This window comes from Chelonoidis abingdonii, chromosome 2 (assembly GCF_003597395.2).
Source record: "Chelonoidis abingdonii isolate Lonesome George chromosome 2, CheloAbing_2.0, whole genome shotgun sequence".
Classification (NCBI taxonomy): domain Eukaryota; kingdom Metazoa; phylum Chordata; order Testudines; family Testudinidae; genus Chelonoidis; species Chelonoidis abingdonii.
In genome coordinates this window covers 4,008,739-4,033,137 of record NC_133770.1, presented here as the reverse complement: position 1 = coordinate 4,033,137, position 24,399 = coordinate 4,008,739, and the positions used below count along the sequence as shown (strand labels likewise).

General features: G+C 41.5%; 1 protein-coding gene across 14 annotated transcripts in view; it reads right to left on the bottom strand.

The window, feature by feature from the left end:
• MAP4 (microtubule associated protein 4) overlaps positions 1-24,399 on the bottom strand; it is a 314,214-nt gene that overhangs the window by 267,901 nt on the left and 21,914 nt on the right. The window contains exon 1 of one of the 14 annotated variants that reach the window (XM_075062114.1): positions 9,486-9,506. The exons of the other annotated variants lie outside the window; for them this stretch is intronic. The gene's annotated coding sequence lies outside the window, so the exon portion shown is untranslated. Of the gene's footprint in view, positions 1-9,485; positions 9,507-24,399 lie in introns of those variants that run through there. 14 annotated transcript variants of the gene reach the window in all.

Here is a 24,399-nt window from a genome sequence, read left to right as displayed (position 1 = left end):
CCTTGCTCAACAAGCTCTTAAATCAAGTGTTTATGCCAGAAATAGAGTGATGTTTTCTACATAGGGACTACCTCCAAATGTACGATGCATTCTTGTGCAAATTCAATTTACTCTTCCACTCCTGTATGAGAAGACCTGGATGAAGCTGACACTACATTAGAGGATCTTAAATCTAGAAGACGTCACCTTCCTAAGTGTTTGTTTATAGCTTTTCCTTCCCCTCCCTTGGAAGAAGTAACTCAGTCAAGTTTAGACTTGAAGTTTAAATGTGTTGTAGAGTGGGATGCAGGCGGTCAGATCTATTGGTCAGAGCAAATGGTGATCAAGCCTAGTGGTCAGAGCAAGAGTCAGGTACTGGAGCCAGAGGTCAGAGCTTACAACTGAGCCAGGAATCAAGCCAAGGGTCAGAGCCAGAGTCAGTAGCCAGGGTGTAAAGCAGGAATCAGGAACAAGACAGAAGCACAAGAACCAAGAACAGGACTGGAAGGCAGGAATTAGGAACAATGCAGGGCTCAGGAGTCAGGAGATAAGGCAGGGTCCATTTCTAGCAGCCAGCCTAGTTGCTTAGATAACATCCTATGTGCCCCCCGCCCTTTTCTGGCTTAAATAGTGAGTTTGAGCCAATCAGAGGCTAGATATATCCTCCTATTAGAAGCTTTGTGAGAGGTTTCTATGGTGAGCTAGTGGCCACCAGTCCATACTCCCTGCTGGTACTGGTACCAGTGAGCGGATAGGAGGTGGCAGAGGTCTGAGGACTGTCTGGGGATCTGCGGACCTGGGTTTGAGAGTCACACTCCCTTACAAAGTGTTACTGAAATAAAGATTTTTCAAAAGCTAAAAAAAGTCTTGCATTAAATTCCAAACCTGAGCAGCCTTCTAGGGAAGCATTCAGGGACAAAAGTCAACCTCACCTGGCAATTATTGTAAAGAATGCCTAGTGCTTCTCTTTTGCCATGCAAAACATTTTTTGCTCAGAAATCAAAATCTTACGGGGTACAGTGAGACTTCCACTAGAGTGGAATCTGTACTAGTAGCAGTTATCACTGAAGTCACACTATTCCAACTCAATCCAGAAATCAGCTCATAGAATTAAGAACCTCAAGTGGACCAATTTTCAATGTGTGGAAAAATTAGACAATATCATTTGGCAATGTCCACGCTTCCTGCTTATAGAAGATAATGGCCTTTTTGTTGGTGGTCTCACCAAGCTGTTAGACACACACCAATGGATATAGAAAGGTAAATTTAGTTCATAAAACCAGGTAACATCAAATAGTCAAGCACTTTTCCTCTTCCACTATTTCCCACCATTGTTACCATAGGTGTGTTGGTGTCACTAAGCATAACCCTAAGTAACGTGGAAAAGTGGAAGGCAATAAGGATATAAAGTCTCCCTGTTTAGGCCTCAGATGAACAAAAGTCCTTCCATGTTTGAACTCTAATCGACCTAAAAGGCTGGCTGATGGGAAAGGCCAGGAGTAAACAGCCGTTATCAGTTGCAACAGTTCTAATTGGTCTAAAGCAGAAATAATGAGGCCTGTGCACCTTTAGCAGAAGGACAAGTTAACTTGCAGAAGGAAAACTTACTAACGAGCTGCCGCGACCAAGTTTACTTAATGCACTTGCGCTTACATAACTGCTACGGGGGGAGAAAGTAGTGTGTGAGAAAAGAATGCTGCAGCCGGACAGAAGAGGGAGGGGAAACGGGGGCTTGCTAGTCAGCGAGAAAAGTTCTCATGGATATAAAGGAACAGACTGCTTGTTTTAAGGTGTGCTTGATTTGAGGCATCAGTCACCTGGCACCACTTTGAGATCTCAAATAAACCTTGCTTGCTTCTCTATCCTGGTGTGTTTATTGGCACTGAAGCACTCCGGGCACGGACCACTGTTGCTCGCCTTGGGCACCTCCGGTGTCTGCAACAGGTGCAATGTAGGGAAAGGCACCAATAGCCAAGGGCATTTTAACCAGCAGGGCTCAAGAGTGCCACCTTCTCAAGATAATCAGGTATACCAGAGAGATGTTTGTAGCAACGAAGTTTCAATACGAAAGGATCTGAATAGAAAAACTGCCCCTTGAACGTTCTGGTAAAGAAGCAGCATCCCATACCAATGCTCTTTTGCAGCCATGGATTGCAGAGAATTTGATCCCATCTAGGGAAAATGAAGTCCAAAAAATTGCAAGAAGGCTCATGACTACATTAATCAAGTTTTTATATAATGGAGGAAGAAAAGTTCTCCCAAGAAAAGCTTCCTGGAAGAAGATTTCTGCTCAAAATGGAAGTTAGTTCTGGATGTAGGCATTTGGTACCAGTATCTGAGGAGCTTACCACTAATATTAGCTGAATGTGCCAAGTAACAGCAACTGTTAAGCAACACTTGGTTCAGCTGTTACCTGAAAGAAGATCAAGGAGGCCTTTGGAAGGAGATAAGGTTAGTTAGCCTGAGAAATTAAAGTAATTTTTTTTGGAAGAAGAAGAAGAAGGAGAAGAGATGCCATCTTCAACTAACAGTGACAAAGTAGAGCAGGAGTAGGCAACCTATGGCATGCTTGCCAAAGGCGGCACGTGAGTTGACTTTCAGTGGCACTCACGCTGTCTGGGTCCTGGCCACTCATCTGAAGGGCTCTGCATTTTAATTTCATTTTAAATGAAGCTTCTTAAACATTTTAAAAACCTTATTTTCTTTACATATAACAATAGTTTAGTTATATATTATAGACTTATAGAAAGAGACCTTCTAAAAACGTTCAAATGTATTACTGGCACATGAAACCTTAAATTAGAGTGAATAAATGAAGACTCGGCACAGCACTGCTGAAAGGTTGCCAACTCTTGAAGTAGAGACACAACGTAGGTGAGGTAATATCTTTTACTGGACCAACTTCCGTTGGTGAGAGAGACAAGCTTTTGAGCCACACAGAGCTCTTCTTCAGGACAGAAGTTGGTCCAGTAAAAGATACTACCTCATCCACCTTGTCGTTCCCAGGATGTATGAGAGAGACAGCTACAACTACACTACATATAATAGTGAGACAGTAGGTCCAACATAACTAACCAACACTGAATGGCCACCAATATAGAACACAGAAGAAATACTGAGATTTCAAAAGTGGTACTAACAGAAAGCCTTCTTACCTCTGTAAACAAATATTAATATAGAGGCATGTCAGCCAGTCTGTTGGTGTCCCATGTACCATACTACCTACTGGACACCAAGAACTCAGAGATGAACAGAACATTATTTTACTGATCAGACTGCCCTCCCTGTGGCTAGCCAACAGCAAAAATACCAGAGGAAGAAATTCAGCGGATACAAACACCTACAAGATCTCTATCAAGCATTCTTAAAACTACAATACCCACTTGCTGAAGTGAAAAAACAGATTCACAGAGCCAGAAGAGTACCCAGAAGTCACCTACTACAGGACAGGCCCAACAAAGAAAATAACAGAATACCACTAGCCATCACCTTCAGCCCACAACTAAAACCTCTCCAGCACATTATCAAAGATCTACAACCTATCCCAAAAGACACTACCTCACTCTCAGAGATCTTGGGAGACAGATCAGTCCTCGCTTACAGACAGCCTTATCTCCCTTCCTCCCAAACTGAGGTAAATACTCACCAGCAACCATACATCTCACAACAAAAACACTAACCTAGGAACCTATCCTTGCAACAAAGCCTGATGCCAACTCTGTCCACTTATCTATTCAAGTGACACCATCATAGGACTTAATCACCTCAGCCACACCATCAAGGGCTCGTTCACCTGCACATCTACCAACGTGATATATGCCGTCATGTGTCAGCAATGCCCCTCTGCCATGTACAGTGGCCAAACTGGACAGTCTCTATGCAAAAGAAGAAATGGACACAAATCTGACATCAGGAATCATAACATTCAAAAACCAGTAAGAGAACACTTCACCCTCTCTGGTCACTCAGTAACAGACTTAAAGGTGGCAATTTTGCAAAAGGAAAGCTTCAAAAACAGACTCCAAGGAGAAACTGCTCAACTAGAATTAATTTGCAAAGTAGATACCATTAACTTTGGCTTGAATAGAGACTGGGAGTGGCTGGGTCATTACACAAATTGAATCAATTCCCCCATGTTAAGTATGCTCACACCTTCTTGTCAACTGCCTGGAATGGGCCATCTTGATTATGACTTCAAAAGTTTTTTTCTCCTGCTGATAATAGCTCATATTAATTAATTAGCCTCTTAGAGTTGGTATGGCAACTTCCACCTTTTCATGTTCTCTGTATGTATATGTTCCATTCTATGCATCTGATGAAGTGGGCTGTAGCCAACAAAAGCTTATGCTCAAATAAATTTGTTAGTCTCAAAGGTAACACAAGTACTCCTGTTCTTTTTTCAGTGGATACAGGGCTGATTAAGAAATTAACACCCAATCACATAGCCCAGGTTACTATAATCTCAATTGCATTTGATCTGATTGTTTCACAATACAGCACACACTGCACAGTCTGAGCCAAATCCAGGACTTTAATTTTTAATAGCTAGCTGCTTCAGTTTATTCATTTATAGCTAAATTGAACAAATGACCATTTTGGTTACCATTAAGTAATCATTAGTAACTGGACCAAAATGAGAAAGCTCTCACCATTCAGTCCTCTTATGAATATCAAGAAGCTTTTCTTCACTATAGTCCCTAGACAGGTATCAAGGAACATTTAGAAATATTAAAAGATTCCATACCAAAGAGGAAATTAAATCTTGCTGTGTAAATAGTGTCAAAATATATATATCCCAATTTCCTGGGAACTGTACTACTTTCGTGGGGATCCATTTTTGACCCACTATTCTCCCTCCATATCCTATCTCTGAATGATCCTATCCACAAACAAGGCATTAACTACCGTATTTATGTCACCAATGCACAAATCGGTATCTTGGTGGAATGATGATAATCAATGGGATACAGTAATACCTACAAAATATATAGGAATGACAGGATAGGTCATGCTGGGGGGAAAGCAAAGCATAGAGTCAAATACAGTACAAATCTTAAATGAACCAAACTGTACCACAGATAATCTATGGATAGAAATTTCATGCTTGAATAATAAGAATATAGCAATAGGGATATACTACCGACCAACTGACAAGGATGGTGATGGTGACTATGAAATGCTCAGGGAGATTAGTGAGGCTATAAAAATAGAAAAAAATAATAATAGGGGATTTCAACTACTCCCATATTGACTGGGTACATGTCATCTCAGGATGGGATGCAGAGATGAAGCTTCTTGACACCATAAATGACTGCTTCTTGGAGCAGCAAGTCCTGGACCCACAAGAAGAGAGGCAATTCTTGATTTAGTCCTAAATGGAGCACAGGATCTGGCCCAAGAGGTGAATATAGCTGAACCAGTTGGTAATAGTGACCATAATATAATTAAATTTAACATCCCTGTGGTGGGGAAACACCAAAGAATCCCACCACAAGTAACATTTAATTTCAGAAAGGGGAGCTACACAAAAATGAGGTTAAAACACCCTAGTTAAACGTAAATTCAAAGGTACAGTCCCAGAAATGAAATGCCTGCAAGCTGCAAGGGAACTTAAAAAAACACCACAAGAGGCTCAAATTAAATATAAACCCCAAATTTAAAAACACCGTAAGAGGACCAAAGGAGTGCCACCATGGCTATACAAAGTAAAAGTAGTAGTTAGAGGCAAAAAGGCATCCTTTAAAAACTGGAAGATAAAGCCTGAGGAAAATAGGAGCACAAATTCTGGCAAATGAAGTGTAAAAGTATAATTAGGCAGGCCAAAATAGAATTTGAAGAGCAACTAGCAAACAACTCCAAAACTGAACAGCATGAAAAAGAAAAATTAAGTACGTCACTGGACAATCAAGGTGCTAAAGAAGCTCAAGGAAGATAAGGCCACTGTAGAGAAATTAATGAATTATTTGCATCAGATCTCCACAGCAGAGGATGTAATGGAGATTCCCACACCTGAGCCATTCTTTCTAGATGAAAAATCTGAGATGCTGTCCCAGATTGAAGTGTCATTAGAGGACATTTTGGAACAAATTGATAAATTAAACAGTAATAAGCCACTAGGACCAGATGTATTCACCCAAGAATTCTGAAGGAACTCAAAAGTGAAATAGCAGAACTACTAACTGTGATATGTAACCTATCATTTAAATTAGATGACTGGAAGATTACTTACGTGAAGCCAAATTTTTTTTTAAAAGGTTACTGAGACTATCTCAGCAAGTACAAGACAGTAAGCCTAACCTCAATACCAGGAAAATTGGTTAAAACTATAGTAAAGAACAGAATTATCAGACACAGATGAACATGATATGTTGGAGAAGAGTCAACATGGCTTTTGTAAAGGGAAATCTTGCCTCACTAATCTATTAGAATTCTTTGGGAGGGTAAACACACATGTGGACAAAGGTGATACAGGGGATATAGTCTACTTGGACATCCAGAAACCCTCTGACAAGGTCCATCACCAAACTCTCTTAAGCAAACTAAGCAGATATGGGATAAAAAGGAAGATCCTCTCATGGATCAGTAACTGGTTAAAAGATAGGAAACAAAAGGTAAGAATAAATGGCCAGTTTTCAGAATGGAGAGAGGTAAATAGTGGTGTCCCCTAGGGCTCTGTACTGTTCAACATATCCATAAATGATCTGGCAAAAGGGGGTAAACACTGAGATGGCAAAATTTGTGAATGATACAAAATTATTCAAGATAGTTAAGTCCAAAGCAGACTGCAAAGAGTGACAAAGAGATCTCACAAAACTGGGTGATTGGGAAACAAAATGGCAGATGAAATTCAATGTTGATAAATGCAAAGTAACGTACATTGGAAAATATAATCCCAACTATACATATAAACTGATGGAGTCTAAATTAGCTGTTACAACTCAAGAAAGATCTTGGAGTCATTGTGGAAAGCTCTCTGAAAACATCCGCTCAATGTGCAGTGGCAGTCAAAAAAGCTAACAATGTTTAGAACCATTAGGAAAGAGATACAACAGAAAATAACATAATGCCTCTATATAAAGCCACAGTATGCCCACATCTTCTATACTCTGTATAGATCTGGTTGCCCCATCTCAAAAATAAATATCTTTAAGGCCCTACTTAACTTGCAATACTGCTGATCCCGCAATATTCGTCTTCCACTTCAGTTTTGATTTTAATTAGCTTACATTGCAGATTCTACAATTTTGCGTATATTTTGAGGTTTGCAACACACACCTTTTTCCCTATTAGTACAGTAGAACCCCATTTATCTGAGCTGACAATGGAGGGGCTCCCACTGTCAGCCCCGTGCATTAATGACAATAATACAGTTACAGCAGCATGTCTGGATATCAAAAAAAATTAGCAGGCATAACATAATACTTGAGTGTTTATAGTCTTCCAGCAAATTTGTCTTAAACAGGTCTTCTCTGGCTTTTCCAAATTACCACAATTAATAAACATCCATTACTTTTCCACGATTTTGCATGTCTTGTCGGCAACTCAGAAGCAATTATTTGACAATCATCCCCCAATTCAAGTAGGACTCTAGATATATTAAAATTGGAAAAGATACAGAGAAGGGCAACAAAAATTATTAGGGATATGGAATGGCTTCTGCATGAGGAGTGATTAAAAAGACTGGAAATTTTCAGCTTGGAAAAAAGACGACTAAGAGGGGATATGATAGAGGGCTATAAAATCTTGGCTGGTGTGGAGAAAGTGAATAAGGTCACCATCTGAAATTAACTGGCAGCAAAACAAACAAAAGGAAATACTTCTTCACATATCGCAGTCAACCTGTGGAACTCATTGCTAGGGGATGTTGTGACGGCCAAACTATGACAGGGTTCAAAAAATAATTGGATAAATTCCTGGAGGATAGATCCATCAATGACTACTAGCCAAGATACTCAGGGATGCAATCTCATGCTCTGAGTGTCCCTAGCCTGTCTGCCAGAAGCTGGGAGTGGACAACTGGGGATGGATCACTCAAAAACTGCCTGCTCTGTTCATTCCCTCTGAAGCACCTACCATTGATCGCTGTCAGAGACAGTATACTGGGTCAGATGGACCATTGGTCTGACCAAGTATGGCTGTTCTTATGTCCTTGATCTATGACTATTCTGGATCTCTTCCCTTCACTCAAACTAAAATCTCAGCATGCCTTTCTAACGCATCCTTAGGGCCACCCATCAACTAAAACTTAATAGCCAAATCGGAGCTTCTGAAAATTTCCTCTGCTTCACAATGAAGAACACTGCCATCACCACTGCTACTGAAGCCCTTAATCTGTGCTTCCTCTCTTCAACTTGGCCCTCTCAACTCTCACATATACTCTTCTTCCAGCACAGAATCTCCAAATCCAACCTTTCCTCTGCCCAAATGGACTAATCTATGGTGCAAGTCCTGATCATCCCATGCCTTAACTAATATAATCACCTCTCCAACTTCTATGAGTCCAACCTCACCCCCTGAAATGCATTCAACATTATGCTAAATTAATCTTCCTGTCTCAGAATTGTGTCATTCCTGTATCACTCCATCTACTGGCTCCCCTTCTCCCACCACAAACACAAACATTTCATCCTTACTTTCAAAGGAAACTTAGTTTAGTTCCACTCTGTCTGAACTTAATCTTATTGCAAGGTCAGCTCCTTCTTCACGCCACTAGTAAAGCCAGCCTCAGTTGCCAGATTCTTTTCTCCTACAAGCATATTCATTGTCTCCTATGTTGCCCCTTGCAAGTGAGAAAATCTTCTAGTAAAAATCCAAGTAGAAGGATATGGAAGTGGCTTTAAGTCTCACACCCACTCCCCAAAGCTCACCTCTCTAATACACAGTAAACTGCAACCTGATAATGGCTAGACAGTTGGTAAATGGAACATGCTGCTCTTGATTGGCTAAGAAATGCACACATCCTATTTGTTAACCTGTCTCTCACACCTGGACAAGCTTGTTTGTCTCAGGTACCTGTTACGTCTTCTATTTTAGATTGTAAGTGCTTTGAGACAGGGAATATAGTTTTCTATATGTCTGTACAGCACCTAGCACAATCGGTCCCTGACATGGTGGGCCTCCTCCAGATGCTATCATAATATAGTGTTTAATGCTACTTTCTGTTTCCAAGTTACAAACTGTGTGGCTATACAGAATCCTAATAGTCCATGGAACTTTGCAAATTACCCTCAACATGAAAGGATTTGAGGAAGGTGCATATGGACCCTACTCCCCTAGAGATGAACCTCTTTAAAAAAAAATTTTTTTTTTAAAAAAAGGATTTACACAGAAAGGACTATGAACTCATTCTGAAGTACTTTTGCCCTTCCCTGGTGTCAGAAAATACGATATTCTCTTTTGCTACAAACATCAAGTTACAACATACACAGAACTTTCATTCAGCAGCTCCATTACAAAATTAAACCAGATTAGTTTTAACAAAGCATGCAATATTCTGATCTACTTACACTGGTACGCTGAAGAAAGAGGTCAGGATTTCCAGTTCAGTTGGAACTTGGAGAAGACTGCCTTTGCAGTGACGTGTTGCCATGGTGAGTTTTAAAGCAAAACTACTGAGTAAAAAGAACTCTGAACTGCTAAGAGATTCATTTCACTATATTTCTAAGTCAGCATGAAAATTCATGAGATTTAAACAAAATCTACTTATGTTTTCAAAGTTGATGCTTGCCAACTTTCATAATTTCTACTGCCTGAATTGCTAGTTAATATCTATTCATTTATATGCAAGTCTCTTGTAGAGGTCATAATCCTCTTCTAATATCATTCCCACAAGTGCAGGCTGCCTAAAGACAAGGAGGATTAGGTCCTGTTAGACAAATGAGGGGGATGACAGCAGGGAAAGGTTGCATATCTACAGTCCAATTTTCAAATTTACTGCTGACATCAGCAGGAGTTGCAGGTGCCAGCACTTCTGAAATCAGGCTACCAGACTATATGCCAAGAGTTTCAGAATAAAAAGGCAACTGAACACCAGGGTCTCTCTTTGAGTATATTTAGTTCTTGTGAAAGGTCCTAGTTAAACACTGAACTGGCAAAGCACCAGTAGCATTAAAGCGTGCTTCCTTACACCGATGTGGAAAAGTGCATCAACCCAAACCTGAAGGAACCATCCCTCAGAGTGAGGACAGTCATCAGATGCCATCCAGCAGATAGCAGCACCCAAGCATCACAAACCTGGTTTAGATTCAAGCCAGCAACCTAGAGGTTAAAGACGCCAACTGACAGATTTTACTTGCATTTTTACTTCTATCCACAAAATCACTAATTCAGACTCGATTCTGATGTCCATTTATGTTCCCAGATAGGCAAGTGTCACCATTTGTGCAAGTCATTTTGACAGACTGAATAACCTGAATATTAGGCAGCCCTTAAAATTATCCCACAAAGCAATACAGTCTTTATTCACCCAGACACTGAAGATAGACCTGCACTAAACTGTTAAGGGATCCAGTTACAACATGGATACCCCCATGACTTGTCTAAGTGAACCCTGTTTCATCTTGCAATATAAGTGGGACTGAATTGGATTTTCGCCATGTCCCTGCAACATCCCGCCATCTTAGCCAAGGCTATCACGCTTAAGTTTAAACAAGGAGTCCTTGTGGCACCCTAGGGACTAACAAATTTATTTGGGTATAAGCTTTCATGGGCTACAATCCACTTCATCATATGCATGGAGTGGAAAATACAGGAGCAGGCATAAATACATGAAAAGATGTGATTTGCCTTACTAAGCGTGAGGTCAGTCTAACGAGACAATTCAATTGACAGCAGGATACTAAGGGAGGAAAAATAACTTTTGAAGTGGTAGTGAGAGTGGCCCATTTCAGACAGACTAACATGGCTACCACTCTGAAACAGGTAAGTTGAGTTTACACAAGACTTTATTCTTTTAGGGACAGTAGATTGTAACAGATCCCTTAGTTATATCTGTAGTGTACACAAGTTCTAAATAAGGGGTATTACAAACCAGAACTATCTGTAGAAAAAGAGCAGCAGGGTTGGACTATGGAAGTGGAAAGCCCTACATTCACTACAATACAGAGTCTCCACTGTGGCTCTACACTTATGCTGTTGCTTTATCCCCACTTGGAATGGCTGTGGACACGTCCTGGAGAGACCAGGGCAACAGCATAGGACCCCTTTTCCCTCTCCAAGAGGGACAGCAGAGATCCCCAACCCTCAGGCTCAGCAAGATCAGCAACAAGGATTTCTGTTTCCCCTTAAGAATGAAGACTGGTAGCAGGAATCAGGAGAAGAAAGAACTGACCGCATTGATCCAAAGGCCCACAATAGCCCTAAACTAACCAAATGAAGTTTCCTTGGAAAGCACCAATACTTTCTATTAATCAGAAATTGTGTGCTTATCAGACTGGATTCAATGATCTCTTTAAAATTACACTATCCATGAAGTAAGTCTGCAGCTTCCTGGAAAACCAATACCTACTTTTATGTTTAGTCTGAGATATGCTGAACGCATAATTCAGCATTTGTATCTGGATGTGTGTTTTAATGTAGTGACTGCAAAGTGCAGTGAAAATGAATCAATGCTATATAGATACTAGGGATTACTCTGGGCACCTGCTTCCTTCCTTTGGAATCTGCAGATAAAGACCATAGTTGCAGCTTTTCATGAAAGTCTATCCTCCCTCAAAGAGGAGCCTGAACTAATGGAGGATGGCTCTGCATTACCCTTGCACACTTGAGTTTCATGGGCTGCAGTTTCCAGTGCTTGTTTCTCTATTACAGTAATTAGACAGAGTCACTGTTCAGTTCTTAAAGTGCTAGTGTAAGATAATATCACTATCCAAAAAGCCAGATAAAAATATTTTAGAAACACATAATGCTTCTCGCTTGTCACAGGTCAATCAAAGTCCATAAAGGGAGTCCAAGAGCCTCATGCAAGTTACTTCCCAAGATAAATGAAAGAAGGAAAGCAATAGCTCATCTTCTATCAAGAACAGTAGTTTAACAGGAGCGAATTCCTTGTCTTTTGAGCGCTGTTTTTATTTGGTCTATGTCAAAAGCAATGGTAACATAAATTACAAGATGTGACAGCCCACGTGAAAGGTGCTCTCTCATGTGAGTGTCACTAGTGATAAATGACCATGGAACATGAATTCAGCTATTTAGCTTATGATCCTTATGAACTTACTCCTTGTACGTAGCTTCTTCCTCACTTAAGCAAAGTAAGCAGTCATGGGATAAGAGGGAAGGTTCTCTCATGGATTGGTAACTGGTTACAAAATAGGAAAAAAGGGTAGGAATAAATGGTCAGTTTTTAGAATGGAGAAAGGTAATAGTGGTGTCCCCCAGGGGTCTGTACTGAGACTAATCCTAGATAATATATCCATAAATGATCTGGAAAAAGGGGTAAACAGTGAGGTGGCTAAATTTGCATGATACAAAACTACTCAAGATAGTTGAATCCCAGGCAGACTGCAAAGAGCTACAAAAGGATCTCTCAAAACTGGGTGACTGGGCACAAAAATGGCAAATGAATCATGTTTGATATAATGCAAAGTAATGCATATTGAAAACAATCCCAATTATACATATAAACATGATGGGGTCTAAATTAGCTGTTACCACTCAAGAAAGAGAGCTTAGAGTCATTGTGGATAGTTCTCTGGAAACATCCACTCAATGTTCAGCAGCCATCAAAAAAGTGAACAGAATGTTGGGAATCATTAGGAAAGGATAGATAATAAACAGAAATATCTATTGCCTCTATATAATCCATGATACTCTCACATATTGAATACTGCATGCAGATGTGGTCGCCCCACCAACAAAAGAATAGGTAGAATTGGAAAAAGTTCAGAAAAGGGCAACAAAAATGGTTAGGGGTATACAATGGCTTCTGTATGAGGCGACAAGAGTCCTGTGTATGAGTCCTTCTGTATAAGGGAGTTTAGTAAGACTGGGACTTTTCAGCTTGGAAAAGATACAACTAAGGGGAAATGATGATAGAGGTCTATAAAATCATGACTGGTGTGGAGTAAGTAAATAAGGAAGTTTAGTTACTCTTCTCATAACACAAGAACTAGGGGTCACCAAATGAAATAGGCAGCAGGTTTAAAACAAACAAAAGGAAGTATTTTTTTTTTACATAATGCACAGTCAGCCTGTGGAACTCCTTGCCAGGGGATGTTGTGAAGGCCAAGACTATAAACAGGACAAAAAAGAACTAGATAAATTCATGGAGGACAGATCCATCAATGGCTATTAGCCAGGATGGGCAGGGATGGTGTCCCTAGCCTCTGTTTGCCAGAAGCTGGGAATGGGCAACACGGAATGGATCACTTGATTCCCTGTTCAATTCATTCCCTCTGGGGCACCTGGCATTGGCCACTGTCGGCAGACAGGATACTGGGTTAGATGAACCTTTGGTCTGATCCAGTATGGCCCTTCTTATAACATAGGGGACAGGCTGTTCTCCCTATTGACTCCCTTATAGGTATTTTTAAAAAAAATAGAATTTGAGTCATGATCAGCACATGCCTAGTTGTATGCTCTTGCTGCTGTTTTACTCTTTCCTCACTCCATTTCCTTCCTATTGTTCATTACTATCACTAGTAGAGTCTCATCTAAAAACCAGTGTGTTAGCTGTCTGAGGCAGGGACCATATCTATTCAGAAACTAAAATGTCTAGCACTTTGAGGTGCTGTAAAGATTGACACTTGCAGCTTGCTGCTGCTAAGCAATTCCTGTCTCTCCCTCCACATTCCTAGCCTTACATGTGCTTTAACAACAATCCAGACAATCTCTGAAGGAGGCAAATAAGTATTTCCGCCTACTTCAAGAGATTAGGGAACTGAGGCAGAGGTTAAGTATTTCATTGCCAGGGTACTGAGCAATTAGAACTCAGGTGTTCCTGCTCAAACCACATCTCATTTGTTTAGCACCACAGGTAACCAAGGTCATTATGGAAGCCTTTATCTCTGAAGAATCAAGATTTGGCCACTTCTAGAGACAGAATTACTGACTTAACGCAGGGTGGGGAACCTCCAGTCCATGGACCAGATTCGGGCCACTGCTTCATTTAATCTGACCCACAGCAAGTTTCTGCGCTACAGACCAGAAGCCCCAAGCCTCAGGCCCTCACCTCCAGCAGCTCCCGGAAGTGGCCGCAATGTTTCTGCAGCCCCTAGGCCAAACGGCGATCAGGGAAGCTCTGCAAGCTCCTGTTGCCCCCAACACCAGCTTCGCAACTCCTATTTGCCAGGAACTGTGGCCAATGGTAACTGCAGGGACAGTGCCTATGGGCATAGGCACTGCACAGAGCCACCTGGCCCCTCCAACTAGGGCCCAGACATGGCTGCCGCTTCCAGAAGCAGCGCAGAGCTAGGACAGGCAGGGAGCCTGACTCAGCCCCACTGCACCAGCAACTGGGAGCCACCTTAGGTAAGTGCCACTTGGCTGAAACCTGCACCCCGAACCCACTGCCTCAGGTCGGAACACGCTCCCACATCCTAACTCCCTCTCAGACCCTACACCCCCACCCCCTGTCCTGCTCCTGCACTCCAAACTCCTTGGCCCCAGCCCAGAGCCTCTCCTGCACGCCAAACTCTTCATTCCTAGCCCCACCTAAGCCTCTGTGCCGCCCATGTGCAGCTGGAGCTCACCCCACTGCAGGGGGAAGTTCCAAGCCCCCTCCCCCCCCACACACACACACGACTGTGTGTGGCCCACGACTGATTTTTTTTGTGGGTCAATGGTCCCCTCATAGAAAAAAGGTTCCCCACTCCTGATTTAAAGAATGGTCTGATAGAAACAATTCTAGAAAAAATAAGAACATAGGCTTGCAGCAAGAGCTGCCATTAAAAAAAGCTAGTTATAGTAGGATGTTAAAAGACTGAAGTAGAGAGGGAAAAGAGCAAGAATTCCTCATTGCATGATTGGCTTTAAAAACAGATTGGTTCATTTCAACATGGAATGTTATAACCCATCAGATGATGACTGGGCCACATTACTAACAGGCACCACACAGTAAATTGGACCAAGACAGCTGGATGCAAGCAGACTCTTTACACCATGATACAGTTAATTATATTGTATTTGTAACAATAGATTGAGCAGTAACACTCCCTACACAATGAATTTAGAATAAGATACCAGGTTAGAAGGCCTCTGTCCCCCACGCACTCACCTAGTCACACTATGACAAATAGCAAAACAGAAACCACCTTTATTTTCCATTTGTCAGCAATTATAACCATTTTGTCAGAATAGCTTTGAAAATAACAGATTTTAGCTGTAGTTATTTTGTCGCATCTTTGCAAATAGCTATCTAATAGAGCCCAATCTTGTTGCTGGAAAAGACAGATTTTCCCTAATTTCTCTGATGAACCAGTGTCCTGAAAGATAATCCTTCCAAGAATAACCTACTTAATTTTGCTGGATAAAAGATGGCAACTTCAGTTTATCAGTGCCTTCCATTTGGTCCACAGGTAGGCATGCTCCAGTAGGAGAAGACAAGATGCCTGCCATATATGTCCTTGAGTGTGAGCTGCAGTCAGTACTCTCCTCAATTTAAATACAATTGTTCTCCCAAATACTTGCTCTGTGCTTATCAAGGAGATTCTCCTAGTAATAGAATCTGCTCTCTCACTGTGAAGATAGGTCATCAGCAGCTTGCAAGTTAAAAATAGCACTATATGCACCATTTTATGCTCTAAGAAATAGTGTTTGGTCATCCCTTCCTCCCCAGATTCAACCTTTTTAGTTTCTTTTTAAAGCATCTAACTTAAAAGCTACTTATATATATTGTCTGTGATGCACAGCCAGACAATGTGTCAGGATCTGAAGAAATTAAAATGGCATCAGTGTCCCCTATTTATTGTCTCAATTATTTCATGTCATATTTGCCAAATTTACAAGTTGACCATTTCAATAATCACAAATTGATCTTGGGGTCAGGAAGTCAAGCTGGTTTCTTTCCGAGTTGTGCATCATTACCAATAACATTCCATAGCTACAACTGAGTAAGAACTTTTTATTGTTATTTTTTGGCCAGTAAAGCAGACAAATGCATCTATCACCACACACAAGGACAAGAAGGAGTTACTTTTAATTGGGTAATTTTTCCAACCACAGACACAGTTCAAAAGTTGTGCGTTTTTTTTAAAAAAGCATTTCAATTCACCTTCACATTTTAAGGAAACCTGGGTGGAAAGCACACAGTATTTTATTGCCACCCAGGAAACCCTACTTAAGTTGTAAACTGTACCACTGAACAAAATTCCTTCTATTCAGAACATCTACTAGGAGACTAGGCAATAGAATTTCAATCAGGAGTAGTTGCAGCTGTTACTGTCCAACAAGCAGTGGGAAAGTCATTTCTCAAAGGTTTTATTTCAACAGCATGGAGGTCCTGACTGAAAACTCACAGAAGTGCAAATATTGATATTTAACATTTTGTTAGCTCTCTTCCTGCATGTTGAACTCACTGTACACTGAAGATGATCATGATGTGGTGTCAAGTATCAGAGGGGTAGCCGTGCTAGTCTGGATCTGTAAAATCAGCCAAGAATCCTGTCGCACCTTATAGACTAACAGATGTTTTGGAGCATGAGCTTTCATGGGTGAATACCCACTTTGTCAGATGCATGTAGTGGAAATTTTCAGGGGCAGGTACATATATGCAAGCAAGAAGCAAGCTAGAGATAACGAGGTTAGTTCAATCAGGGAGGACGAGGCCCTGTTCTAGCAGCTGAGGTGTGAACCCAGGGAGAACAAACGGTTTTTGTAGTGGCAAGCCATTCACGGTCTTTGTTTATCCTGAGCTGATGGTGTCAAATTGCAGATGAACTGAAGCTCAGACAGTTCTCTTTGAAGTCTGGTCCTTAAGTTTTTTGCTGCAGGATGGCCACCTTAGACTCTGCTATAGTGTGGTCAGGGAGGTTGAGGAGTTCTCTACAGGTTTTTATATATTGCCATTCCTAATATCTGATTTGTGTCCATTTATCCTTTTCCATAGAGACTGTCCAGTTTGGCCGATGTACATAGCGAGGGGCATTGTTGGCATATGATGGTGGATATTACATTGGTGGACATGCAGGTGAATGAACCGGTGATGGTGTGGCTGATCTGGTTAGGTCCTGTTGATGGTGTCGCTGTGTAATATGTGGGCAGAGTTGGCATCGAGGTTTGTTGCATGATTGATTCCTGAGCTAGAGTTACTATGGTGTGGTGTGCAGTTACCGGTGAGATATATGCTTCAAGTTGGAGGTTGTCTGTGGCCAAGGACTGGCCGCCACCCAAGACCTGTGAAAGTGTGGATCATTGTCCAGGGTGGGTTGTAGATCCCTGATGATGCGTTGGAGGGGTTCTAGCTGGGGACTGTATGTGATGGCCAGTGGAGTCCGTTGGTTTCTTTCCTTGGGTTTGTCTCGCAGTAGGAGGCTTCTGGTACACGTCTAGCTCTGTTGATCTGTTCCTTATTTCCTTGTGCGGGTATTTGTAGTTTGAGAATGCTTGGTGGAGATTTTGTAGGTGTTGGTCTCTGTCTGAGGGGTTAGAGGCAGATGCGGTTGTACCTCAGTGCTTGGCTGTAGACAATGGATCGTGTGGTGTGCCGGGATGGAAGCTGGAGGCATGAAGGTAGGCATAGCAGTGGTAGGTTTATCGGTATAGGGTGGTGGTTAATATGACCATCACTTATTTGCACCGTGGTGTCTAGGAAGTGCACCTCCGTGTAGATTGGTCCAGCGAAGTTGATGGTGGGGTGGAAGCCGTTGAAATCGTGGTGGAATTTTTCCAGTTCTTTCCCATGGGTCCAGATGATGAAGATGTCATCAATATAGCATAGGTAGAGAAGGGGCGTGAGTGGACGAGAGCCGAGAAGTGTTGTTCCCAGGTCGGCCATAAAAATATTGGCATATTGTGGGGCCATGCGGGTGCCCATAGCAGTGCCACTGATCTGAATATATATTGTCATCAAATTTGAAATAGTGTGTAGGATAAAGGCACAGAGCTCAGAACCAGTTGTGCTGTGGCATCATCAGGGATACAGTTCTGACAAGCTGTATCCATCTGTGTGTGGGATGATTTGCGCAGAGACCTCTACATCCATGGTGGCTAGGATGGTTTTTCTGGAAGGTCACCAATGCATTGTAGTTTCCTCAGGAAATCAATGTGTCACGGAGATAGCTGGGAGTGCTGGTGGCATAGGGTCTGAAGTAAAGAGTCCACATATCCAGACAGTCCTTCAGTGAGAGTCAATGCCCGAGATTGTGGGGCGTCCAGGATTCCGGGTTTGTGGATCTTGGGTAGTAGACAGAATAACCCTGGTCGGGGCTCTAAGGTATGTTGATTTATTCTGGTGTTAGTGTAGGGAGTGTCCTGAGTAGATGGTGCAGTTTCTCAGTGTATTCCTCAGTGGGATCTGAGGGAAGTGGCCTGTAGAATTTGGTATTGGAGAGTTGTCTGGCAGCGTGGTGTGGTAGTTACTGTAATCATGTTTCATACTAGGATATTAGAGCATTTATCAACATTAATTTTCATAAATGTTAAGGCCCAAAGGGATCATCTAGTCTGATCTCCCTGTATAAAAGACGCTTCACAATATAACATCCTTATGAGATAAATGCTATCTCTATGCTACATATGGGGAAACTGAGGCTGAGAGGCTAAGTGACTTGTCATTCCATACTTTTTAGCTAAATTTAATAGCCCAGTTTGAATAACACGGGAAATTGTCTCCACTACTGGAGGTAAGTTAACCTATGATGTTAGGGAGCTCTATTCTGTTTATTCTACTTCTTTCTACAACCCACATACGTCAGTCAGTGACATTTTAACAAAACCATTAGAAAGGTATCACACAAGCCTTAAATTCATAGGAAAACTATTATTACCCTACTTGTTTTCAAAAGGTCCAACTGGAGTGAGCAGATACTTTCTGTATTCTTTACCTGCTGCCTTACAATGCTGGCATTTCAATCTACATACATATCTCAACTCTGAAACATTAAATTAATCAAATAGACTACTCAATGGTCAGCCAGCTAAACATACTTTTGTTTCAGCAAATAGTTGGAGCATTGCACATTACTCTGATTGGTCACTGGGATGAGATCATTCCGAAGTCAACTTTATCAAAAAAGCTTTTTGTTATGAGCTGCTGTACCTCAGAAAGCAAGCTCCATTTTACACACTAAGCACTAAAAAGAATCCTTGGAAAAATTAGCTTTACCACCCAAATAGTACTCAATCTCCACATTTCTGCCTCTTTCGTAACTCCACTAAACACTACAAGCAGCTACTGAAAAACATGTCAAATGGATGGACTTCTTATTCCAGCACCATGTTTTTTGACCAGACACAAACTCCTAGGCTCCACAATACTGCTTCAGTTTGCAGTAGAAAGAGCAGCATCTCCTAAACCTCCTGATCCTGATCTCATGCAGAGGTGGGACAAGAGTGCAAGAGGCAATGAATAAGAAGATACCTATACTGCAAGAAGGGCTTCCCATGGTGTGGGTGAAAGATCTAAGTCAGAGGATAGGAGTACAAGAGAGGAGAAACTGGGTAAGATGAAGCAGGGAGAAGAGACGGAGGAGGTGAGACAGCAAAGGGGAAGTGAGCAGAAATGAAAGAAACAAACAATAAACAAAGGATGATTAGGATGGACACTTGGCTACTCTGATGAACACCATAATTCTTAGCTCCATCTAGTGAAGCATGTAGGCTACATAAAGATATGATTTTACAAAAGACAGACAAGAGTAGATCTTAATTCAAGTTCCACTAAGCAGAAGGTGGTGGACTCAGATTCTGCATGCATTCAAAACATAAATCACCGTGGCGTTTTACTGCTGACTATCTGAGTTAAGAACTAGATTGAGCCAACCAAAGAATCACAGAAATGTAAGAATGAAAAGAACTTTAATTATCCAGGGTAAAATTTTCAGAAGCACTCAAGTCCCACTGACTGCCAATGAGACTTAGGTTTTAAGTGCCTAAGTCACTTTTAAAAATGCAGTTAAGGCACACTTCCCCACACACGCATGAATACTGCCTGTAATTTCCCCTCCTCCCCCCCCAATTCTCTTTTAAATAGATTGATGCACTTAATAAATCTAGAGCTTAACACTACGGTAGCTTTTGCTTTTATGCTTCTACTTTGATCTGACAACCTTCTACCTGGTCCAACTGATGACCGTCTCTATGGCACAATGAGCTACCAAGTTCTACTTTAACAAGCTTCTTACCCTTGAGGGACTACCTGTCATTAAAACTCTTGAAAAGTACACCAGCATAAACCTGTCCAAAGGATTTGCATTAGAATGAACAAGGAGATAACACTTCATAGCCAAGGTCTTCAGTCTAACAAGTCATGAATTAAATTAGCATTTCCTAAAGTGTGGGGCACACCTTCTGGGGATGGGATCCAGAAGTTGTGTAGAATCATAGAATAGCAGGGTTGGAAGGGACCTCAGAAGGTCATTTAGTCCAACCCCCTGGTCAAAGCAGGACCAATCTCCAACTAAATCATCCAAGCCACGGCTTCATCAAGCCTGATCTTAAAAACCTCTAAGGAAGGAGATTCCACCACCTCCCTAGGTAATCCATTCCGTGTTTCACCACCCTCCTAGTGAAAAAGTTTTTCCTAATATCCAACCTGAACCTCCCCACTGCAACTTGAGATCATTACTCCTGTTCTTTCAGCTGCTGACCACTGAAACAGTCTAGATTCACCCTCTTTGGAACACCTTTTCAGGTAGTTGAAAGCAGCTATCAACCCCCCCACTCATTTTTCTCTTCTGCAGACTAAACAATCCAGTTCCCTCGGCCTTTCCTCATAAGTCATGTGCCCCAGCCCCCTAATCATTTTTGTTGCCTTCCACTGGACTCCTTCCAATTTTTCCACATCCTTCTTGTAGTGTGGGGCCCAAAACTGGACACAATACTCCAGATGAGGCCTCACCAAAGTCGAATAGAGGGAAATGATCACATCCCTCAATCTGCTGGCAATGCCCCTACTTATACAGTAGCCTTCTTGGCAACAAGGGCACACTGTCGTAACTTAAGATGGGTAAGCCTCTAGCAACATACAGCAGGGCTGAAGAGTTGCATGATTGGTTTCATTTTCTTGAAATGGGGGGCTCAGCTTTCAAATGTTCGAGAAACACATTTTTACTATTTTTTAAAAGTAAAATATTAGTAATGGAGCAAAGTTCATAGTGTCTTCATGTAATTAGATTCCAGCTTAAATGTACTTAGTTGTTTGAAACGCTTGGTTTTTAAACTTTAGGTATGTCTTCACTGTCCAGTTAACTTAGGTGATCAGCCCCTGAGTCTCACCACCCAGCTTAGACTAGTCCTAGGAAGCCACTACAAAACCATACCAGAGTTACTGTGTCCTGACTGGTGCTGATAACAACTGTTTTTCTTGGGCTTCTGGGGGCACATCCATGGTTCTCTGTATTGCAGTAAATGGAGCTACTCTAATTCCCTCCCAGTGAATTGTGGAAGAATGACTCTCTCCTGGGCACATTGGAAGAACTGTGGGAAGGCACTGCACAACTACAGCACTTGAGTGTTTTAGTCTCCATCCTCACTACAAAGCTGGAAAATTACCAGCCTGAATAAAAGCCTCACTCATGCTTTATCCTACAGCCCCAAACGGCCCCACGAGCTCAGACTGAAACTGCTACTAAACTGAGGTTAGAGGTTTTTTTGTGCAGATGGGAGGGGAGCTAAAAGCAACACTCAAATAAGAGCCCAGGTTAACTCTACAGTGAAGGCATAACGTTTGTGTCACTCAAACCCATCTCATCATTTTGTCAGCCACACAAAGGTAGTCCTCTGACTCATTTCCTTGACAATATCAGAAAAAGAGCTCAGACACTAAAAATTAGTGCTACTTGTATACTGGCTATTTGCCTTCTGTGAATGAAAGGGATTTTTGTTACAATAGGTCATGCCACTTGCATCATGGCTGAAAAGACTACTGAAAACAAGCCATATTGCGCATTTAAGTGACACATGGAATAACCCGCAAGATATTCTAAGACATAACTAGACTGCAGCACAAAAGCAACCGCTAACAGTTTACCATTGACCCTTATGTACTTGAAAAATCAGTGTACAGAGACTTTCTTCAAGCACACCACCCTGCACAAGTCTCTGCTTCTGTTTACAAGCCGGTAAGACAACTCCAGTCTCCTTGTTTCATGTTCAGTCAGTTACACAGAGCACCAGCTGATACCCAACACTGACTTTTACTCCTCCCTTCACCTCCTCTATTCTGCTACTATTAGTGTTAATCCCAAATTCAATTATGTGCTCATATTTTCCAGACAAATTCTAGATGCTAGATAGGGACAAGAAGTTAAATTTACTAATTTAAAAAAAGCTAGGGCAACTCTTTCCTGGTTACTCTTAAGGATTTGGAACTTGAGGAAAAATTGACATGAAATCCCTACCAGGTTTGGGAGGATAGCTGGATATATGGCTTCCCTTTGTAAATTATGCAAAGGAGTCAAGTAATTCATTTGCACCTGGGAAGATTTCACATATTATAGTTATCTAAAATCCTTCCACAGACTTGCACTCTATCCTAAAGCGATTGTTTGATCAGAATCTTCTTTAAATTGAAAATTAAGATGTTTTGCCTTGTCCTTACTTAGGTTATTTCTAGTTTTATAAAACTATATTGAATTTTAGTCTGTATGTACAGATTAAACATACTGGTTTGGGGAAAGATGGAGAAGAAAGGGATGCATAACCATGATAATATTATGTAACATCCTTATGGATTTGAGAAGAGATTTTATGATCAGAGAGAATTCTTATTTTATACTTTGTAGGCTAGGAGAATTTAAAATGATACTATGTATTTTTGGTTGTGTCACCTTTCCTTAATCTTTTAAAAATTGATATCAGCTAATCAGGAATAAGACTTTTGTTTGGGGGAAGCACAGTTGATTAGTTCAGTTCATGAAGTCAAGATAAATTGACAAACTTCTTCTGAAATGGTCAAAAAATCTGCCCAAGGGAAATTTCAACACGAAATAGAAAAAAAATATTTTTGCAATTTTTGTTTCCATTTTCCAAATAGCTTGCTCTACTGCATTTCAATTTAACTTCGATAATGAACAGTTGATCATTTTCACAATTGTTTAATTTTACTTATAGACCCACAGACTTTAAGACCAGAAGAGACTATTATGATCATCTAGTCCAGGGATCGGCAACCTTTGGCACGCAGCCTGTCAGGGAAATCCAGTGGTGGGCCAGGACGGTTTGTTTACCTGCAGCGTCCAAAGGTTTGGCCAATCACAGCTCCCACTGGCCACAGTTTGCTGTTCCAGATCAATGGGGGCTGCGGGACATGGCAACCAACACATCCCTCAGCCCATGCCGCTTCCCGACCCACCAGCAGATTTCCCTGATGGGTCATGTGCCAAAGTCTAGTCTAACCCTTTGCACATCACAAGCCACAGAACCTCACCCACCACTCCTGTAAGAGGACCATAACTTCTGGATGAGTTAGTGAAGTCCTCAAATCTTAATTGAAAGATTTCAAGTTACAGTGAATCCACCATCTACTCTAGTTCAATCAGCAAGTGACCCACGCTACAGACAATGGCAAAAAGCTCTCAGGGTCTCTGTCAATCTAACCTAGGGAAAAATTCTTTCCTGACCCCAAGTATAGTGACCCAAAGCATATGGGCAAGATCTACCAGCCAGACACCTGGGAAGGAATTATCTGTAGTAACTTAGAGCCCTCACCATCTATTCCCTCCATAAGCTTATTAAGACCAATTTTGAAGCCAGTTATGTTCTTTTGTCTCTATTGCTTGGAGCAGTCTGCTCCCCTTAGAAGGCTATTCCAGAATTTCACTCCTCCAATAGTTAGAAACCTTCATTTAATTTCAATCCTCAACTTGTTGATGGCCAGTTTATATCCATTTGTTGTTGTGCCAACACTGGCCTTTAATTTAAGTGTTTACTGTTGTGGAAGTAGAGAAAGAACTGACAACAATTTGAAGGGGATTTCAAATCCATGCAGTCTCCTTATGTGAGCAAGAGTCAGGCTAGCTATAACCCTAATAACACGAGATTTGTAGAAGTGAGGATTGTGTGAGGTGAGTGGTAAAGAACTGTGAGAGAAGTTGTTGCTACCTTGAGTTAGTCTACATTCCATACTTACCTATCATCTAAATTAGTGAGAAAAATAACATAAGAACCTAAGAATGGCTGTACCGGGTCAGACCAAAGGTCCCTCTAGCCCAGTATCTGTCTACCGACAGTGGCCAATGCCAGGTGCCCCAGAGGGAGTGAACCTAACAGGCAATGATCAAGTGATCTCTCTCCTGCCATCCATCTCCATCCTCTGATGAACAGAGG